Source organism: Taeniopygia guttata, chromosome 13 (assembly GCF_048771995.1).
Source record: "Taeniopygia guttata chromosome 13, bTaeGut7.mat, whole genome shotgun sequence".
In the NCBI taxonomy this organism is placed as follows: domain Eukaryota; kingdom Metazoa; phylum Chordata; class Aves; order Passeriformes; family Estrildidae; genus Taeniopygia; species Taeniopygia guttata.
This window is the reverse complement of record NC_133038.1, coordinates 3,632,299-3,638,921: the sequence shown is the minus strand read 5'-3', so window position 1 is coordinate 3,638,921 and position 6,623 is coordinate 3,632,299.

The following is a 6,623-nucleotide window of genomic DNA, read 5'->3' as shown; positions in this document are numbered from 1 at the left end:
TTATTTGGGAGTATTGAGGGCAGCCCCTGCCAGCCCAGCCTGAGGATGGACCTCTGTGGTCTCACCACTCAAGGAAACTTAGATTTTTTAATAATATCCTTAAAAGTCACTATTACACAGTCAGTTTATGGGGCCCTTTGTGTGTATTTTCTGATTCACATGACTCCTCTGGATGGCAAATCCAGGGCTCTCTTGGCCCACAGACTATGGCATCCTTTAGCTGGGTGTTTGTGGATGAAGGCTGCTGAAGAAGGGGCGGGAGGTGATCTCAGCTAAGGGAATGGGGTGTTTGAGACTGCTGTAATGAGAAGTGAGTGAAAATGGCAGCAGGGAATAGATTCTTAATTTAAATAATGAGCGCCCTTTGTTGCCTGACAGATGGTCATTTTCTGAGAAATGCAAAGTCTCTTTGGAGGGGTCAGATTGCTTGTATTTACATGGAATAATGAGGGAGAGGCACCGGTCTCAACACATGCTGTGTTTTTCACATTTTTCCAGGGGTATTCCCAGCTGTCTTAGAAAAGAGCAGATTTGATCCTTTGCAAACCCTGTGTGAATCTGACCACACGTTATTATTGCACAAGGAAATCAAACAGTGATGGGAGTGTCTCTGATATTCAGGCAGCTATTATAACGCCCTTTAAGCATCTTTAGTTGGTAGAAAGGAAGCTTGATACTGATGCCAGAAAACATCTTGGGCCTGAATGTGCCTTTACTTGTGCAGGGCTGGCTGCAATCCAGTATCTGGTTATCTGCATACTGGTGGTGTCTTTGGGATTTAACTCATGGGAAGGCAGATGGATGGCAAAGAGCTCACTTAGGGTAGGGCACCTTCCTACACACTTCCTCCCTTGCTGCACCCCTTTTAATGTAAGAACTAAAGATCAGGCACCTAATACTCTATTTTACCTATTATTTATTCCACCGGTTGTGGTGATGGGCAGCAGGGGTTATAGAACAGGAAGGGTTTTGGGTACACCAGGAACTGTTTCGTGGTATTTTACAGGGATGGTGGCAGCTCTATTGGGCATCATGTCTGCTCTGGCTGAGGTGTCTCAGTTGTCCATCTGCTTCTCTGGAGTGTGCAAGTTCTTGCTCTCTCATCAAACAGAGAAGGGGAAGCAACCTGTCCCAAGGCAGTGATGAGGCGACAAAGATCCTGGTTGCAATGGCTTGTTCTCCCATGATGTTCAAGAAGTTTCTTGCTTCCTGATCAGGGTCAATATTTTGTGTACACAAACATTTAAAAGAGGTACTACAAAAAGTAACAGGAGCAGTTTGACCATCCCTAGCCCCCACAGAGGAACTGTTAGTGGCAATTGGTGACCCTAGCATGGTTCTCTTAGTGATCATCAATCACCACTTAGGCTGGGGTTGTAACCCAAGTAAGCCCTTACAGTCCCATTAAGCTTCTCCCTAGACAGCAAGGAAAACAAACACTAGTCTTGAACCCAAAATATTCTTAATGGCACAGACTGTGCTTGGCTGTTGGGTTTCTGCCTTTTCCTGTATGTGGGTCCCCATTCTGCCCTATTCCTTCCAATGCCAAAGAAGGATGAAGACTTTCTGTGGGTGAATGTGCAGTGATGACTGTGTCCCAGACAAAGAGAATTCAGCTTGCAGATATACCAAAAATCCCTCTTCTGAGCTCCCTGCAGCACTGCAGGGATAAATTTTGCTATCACACTTGAAAAAAACCCCTAACACCTTCCCAACCCCCTGATTCTGAAAGTCTAGAAAGGCACATACAAGTTTGAAAACACTAAAGGCGCTGATTTTAGTTCTGCTGCTCAGCAGCTGAGAGGTGCTCCCATAAAATTCAGCAGTTTTGTACATCCTCACCATGTGTTCTTTAATCTCTGGGTAGCAATGTGTTTAGAAGAAGCCAAGGCAATCAACACCCATTTTTCACAGTGAATCAACTACTGGTGTCAAATTCATGTCTGTGTTTTGTGCCAGAAAAGGCTTGTTGTCACCTAAATTTGGAGTATGCCATGTCAGGCTGCAAAATCACTTGTTTCCTGCACATGGCCCTAAATTAAATACACCTTGTTAAATCTTGGAGACTGAAACCAAAACTGTATTGACAGGGTTTTTCCCCCTTTTGGTTAATTCCTCACCAAAGGTGGTTTTCTGATATTTTCTATATGCCCTGTGCTCAGAAATCAGATTTGGGCAGTGTGGTGTCCCTGCCAAGGTTTTTGCCACTCTGTTGGCTGATGCTCTTTGCCAAGAGCTCTGTGCATCTGGGAGGGATGCACAAGGACCTCAAGTTGCCGGGCAGTTTGCAGAACCCTCCCTGATCTGTGAGCTTTCCTGGCAGGGTGTGGAGGCATTGGCTTTGCTCTGGCATGGATAAGCTGCTACAGCTTAGAAAATACTTTCTTTTAGAAAATGTGTTTTATCTGGTTGACCTGCAGAGTACCAAACAAGTGTGTTTGCCTGTGGCATCCACATGGACAGGACTTAACAGACCAGCAGTTGACAGTGTGTAGCATGACAGGGAGTGAAACCTTTAACCAAAACCATAGCACAAGTAATTTTTAAGGGTTGGTGTTCTAAATTTAGCTTCAAAGATGCTAAAAGAAGGTGGGTAGATGATACAACTGGTCAGTGATCTCACAGGCAGAGAAAAATGTGTATTAATCCAAAGACTATGTTCATGATCTTCTGCACCCCCTCACCCACAGAGGTTTTATTTGTGCTCAGGGATGACAATTGGGTGCACATGGGCTGGTGATGTCCAGGGCTGATCCACTGCTGTGCACTGGGGTGCTCCTAAAGAACCTGCCCAGCTCTGTTGTGCTGTGTGTGAATGCATGGTATTCACATATATAAATGCCAAGGGCTTTCATTACACTTCCAAATATAAAGGAAGCCTTCATTTATCCATGCCTGGAGAATCAGAGAGAGAATCAGCATCAAAGAGAGCCTCCTACTGAAACCATTTGATGTTATAAAGGATAAAGAGTATCTGGCAGAGGCCTTAGAGGGGGGAAATCTGACAGGCACTCAAGTGCTACAAGCAGCCTTGTAGCCTCCAGTTTAAATGCTCCAAGAGTACAATCATAATGCACAGGGGCATTCAGAGCATAAATTGATGTTTTGTCTTTGCCTTTTTTTTTCATTGCACTAAGAATTTGCCCTGCAGCTCCTGGATTAATTAAATGCTGACAGTCTACTAGGATAGGGGTGGAAGAGCTCTCCTGCCCTTTGGTTGTGTTGTGCAGAGTGGAATACACAGTGCCCCTAGGAAACGAGCTTGTTCCATTAGGCAAAATCAATAAGGCAGAAATCTCTGTGAAATTCTTGTATTAAATTACAAATAGACTAACCCTCTAACCAGGTGACAGTGATCATTGCTTTTATGTTCTGGACAAATGCTTGTGGGAGCACTTTGGTCAAAAAGGCACATGCACTGCTGCAAACATCAGCTTTGGGCAGCTTCCTGTGGTAGCTGATTTTTCACTCCTTGGGCTAGAAGAACAAAAGTTTATATTGCCTGTCAGTTGTTTTCTGGGGTACTTAGTGTTTGTTCATGCAAACACTTACCATAGAGGATCATTTCATGACAATAAATTCATGCTCTCTCCCTAAGAATGTTGTCCTTAATGTCTAAGTTTCCTTGGAAGCAGCACAGAAGTTTTTCTTGTCATGCCAGTTTTATCTCAGACTCAAGCTTGGTGGGGCATGAAGAGCTCAAACAAGCTCAGCAAGTGCCACCAGGCTCTGTCTGGGATGAAGCAGCAAACATGCCATGCATTTACTGTCCTTGAGCAGCCCAGAGTGACACATGGCCTGCCACAAACTTTTTTGTCACTAAACTTTAAATACCACAATACTAATTTCTGCAAGCACCTCTTGGACTTCTCAGCTGGGGGAAAAATCAACAGTTTGTTTATTCCTGAAATGGTTGTTCAGAGCTTTGATCACCCTGGTCTAGAGAAAAGTGTCACTGCTCACATGAGGGGCTTGGAACAAAGTCATCTTGAAGGTCTCTTCCAACCCAAACCATTCTGTAATTCTGCCACAGGAACCCTTGTCTGTAAAGGCAAGAGCTTGGGCACCAATGGGTGTTGATAGACTCTGAGATTTGCCAGGCTTTTCACTTTCTCTCACAGGTCCTGTCTCCAGCAGCTCAGGAGCTGCTAGAACAGCAGATGCCACAAAATCTGATCTTCTTAGGACATGCAACACAGGGAAAAAAATACAAGAAAATCATGATCCTTACTGTTGTCATTTTCACAGGAGATCAGTCTCCTTCTGCCCCAATTCTGAAAAAATTAATTTTGCTGACTTGGATGCACTTTGGCTTTCTGACACCTGGTGGGTGGGGCAGGGAGCAGAGGAGCTCAGCTGTAGCACCTGGGACACATATTGGGCATCAGAGGGGTGGGCAGGGACTGGGCTTCTTTTGTTGGATGGGAGAGTCTCATCTCCAGAAACTTGGGAATAGCTGGATAAGTTTAGTCAGAAGGGTTTTCCCTGACTGACAGCCAAGGAAAGGGTTAGGTTCACTTCTCCTGGTCCTCCCAGAGTTATTTGTCACCAGTGCTGAAAGTCCTGTGCTGTGTCAGGGTGCTGTGTTCCAAACTACTTGTTTTTTTGGAGGTTTCCAGAATAAAAGTCCTCCTTGCATTTCCTGGAATAAATGGCTTTTGGAAAACATATTTTGTTATGAGGGTCAGAGAATAACACCCTTCCCAGCATCCATAGCAACCTGCCTTAAGAATCTCTGTTTGGAAATCTTGTAATCTTGCTTGGGTGCTTTTTGAACAATTTCCAGGAATGTTCTGCTCTTTCCCATTCACAACTACTAAATATATGCTCTGTTTGGACTGCAGAACCTAGTCTATTTTTATATTTATTTCCAGCATATTTTAATTCTTCTACCCTGGGTAGAACAATTTGGTCTGTTCTTAAACCCAAGACCTTGCTGCCCCCTCTCCTGCCACTGCCTGATTTTGGCATCACTTACAAGGAGTTTATTATTCTGGGGTACTTCTATGTGGACAAGGACTGTGCCAGCTTCTGACTGACTGGAGACAGACTTAAAACCAGAAAAAAATTATGGGCAGGAAAAAAAGGAAATCAGTTGTCCCTACACAAAGGAGTAATAAAGAGTACAGAAGTGTTTATCCTGTTTGTAAATGGTTTACTGAGTTTTGGGGCAGAAAACACTGTAATAAAGCAGTGAATTCCTACTTGTAGAGCATTTCTCATTCCTCTGCTTGAAGTGGCCAAAGGCCTTAATGTGTAAGGCAGAAAACAAGTGGCTGCTTGCTTTCTTGTCCTCCCGTGTGCCCATATTTAGCTGGGTTTTATTTATTTGATTAGGAGCAAGGAATATGGGATCATTGTTTACACTGCATGAATAAGGATGGCAAGAAAATAGATTTTTATCTGTGCTACTCTTGCCTTTGGTTGCTACCTTGGCCTCTGGATTGTTTATTTCTGCATCCGGTGAAGATTTAAAGGTGGGGAGCAGGATTTGAGAAAATAGTCTTGGACATGTGGGTAGTGAAGGACTATTTAATTTGAGCTGTGCCTTGATTAAGTTTATATATCTCCTTGTGACCTTGACATGGAAATTCCCCCTTGAAATAATGTTTATAAGTCTCCAGGGTCAAATCCAGGCTTTTGTGATGCAAAACATGACTAATGAAATTACTGTGTCCTGACCTGACAACATCTTGCTGGGCCGTAAAAGGCTGAGCCTAGAGCAGTGCTGGGAACCCACCTCCAGCCTTTGGGAAGGGGTTGAAATTCAGAAACAATGATGTTTTAAGTGACGTTTTTAAGTGTGTGTTGAAGCATTGTGGAGCTTCAGTCCCACAGGGACAGCCATGGTTCTGTCCCATTACTCCTCACTAACACCCACCACAGCAGCTGGCTTGGCTCTGCTCAGTTATTTTTCCTCCAGATGAGGACTGTGACCTTTCATAGTGACAGAGGAAAACTCTCCCAGAAATACTGGTGCTTTAGAAATGAAGGAAAAGGAACCATGCCCTGAGTCTGTTTCCTACAGAAACAAAATCCTTAATCCACCAGGGCTGGATGGTGCAGCAGGAATGCTGACTGGAGTTTCCAGCAGAAAGGCAGGTGAAGGGGTTAAAGACAAAGCTGGTACTTGTTCCTCCATGGCATTATCTGTATGATTGCTTTTCATATCTTGTTTATTGTGGTTAGCGGAGCAGCTATAATATAGAGTGCTAGATGCAATAAATCTTGTCATTGCAAACAGCACACTTTTCATCAGAGCTCGAGGAATTGCAAGGTAAGCATTCAAAGGCAATCTATAGATTTAATTATACAGAAAGCCTAACCCCTGTGTAGGTCTTAAAATAAATTATAACTGTGAAGACTGCATTATGTTCAGTTTTATTTGTATTACGTGTATTATCCTGTTTTGGTTGTTCAGAGGACACAAGGAATGGCGTTGCCAGCACAGCCTCTTCTGTGGTTTTGTATCAGCACTGAACAGCCAAGGATGCTGGTAATTTAAGGGACGAGAGTTTTTCAGCCTTTCTGACAGCTGTGTCTATAAATTCACACTCCTGAGTTTTAAAATCTTCTCAGATGCTAATTGTAGCATCAAGAAATCCCATGGGGTAGAGGAAATC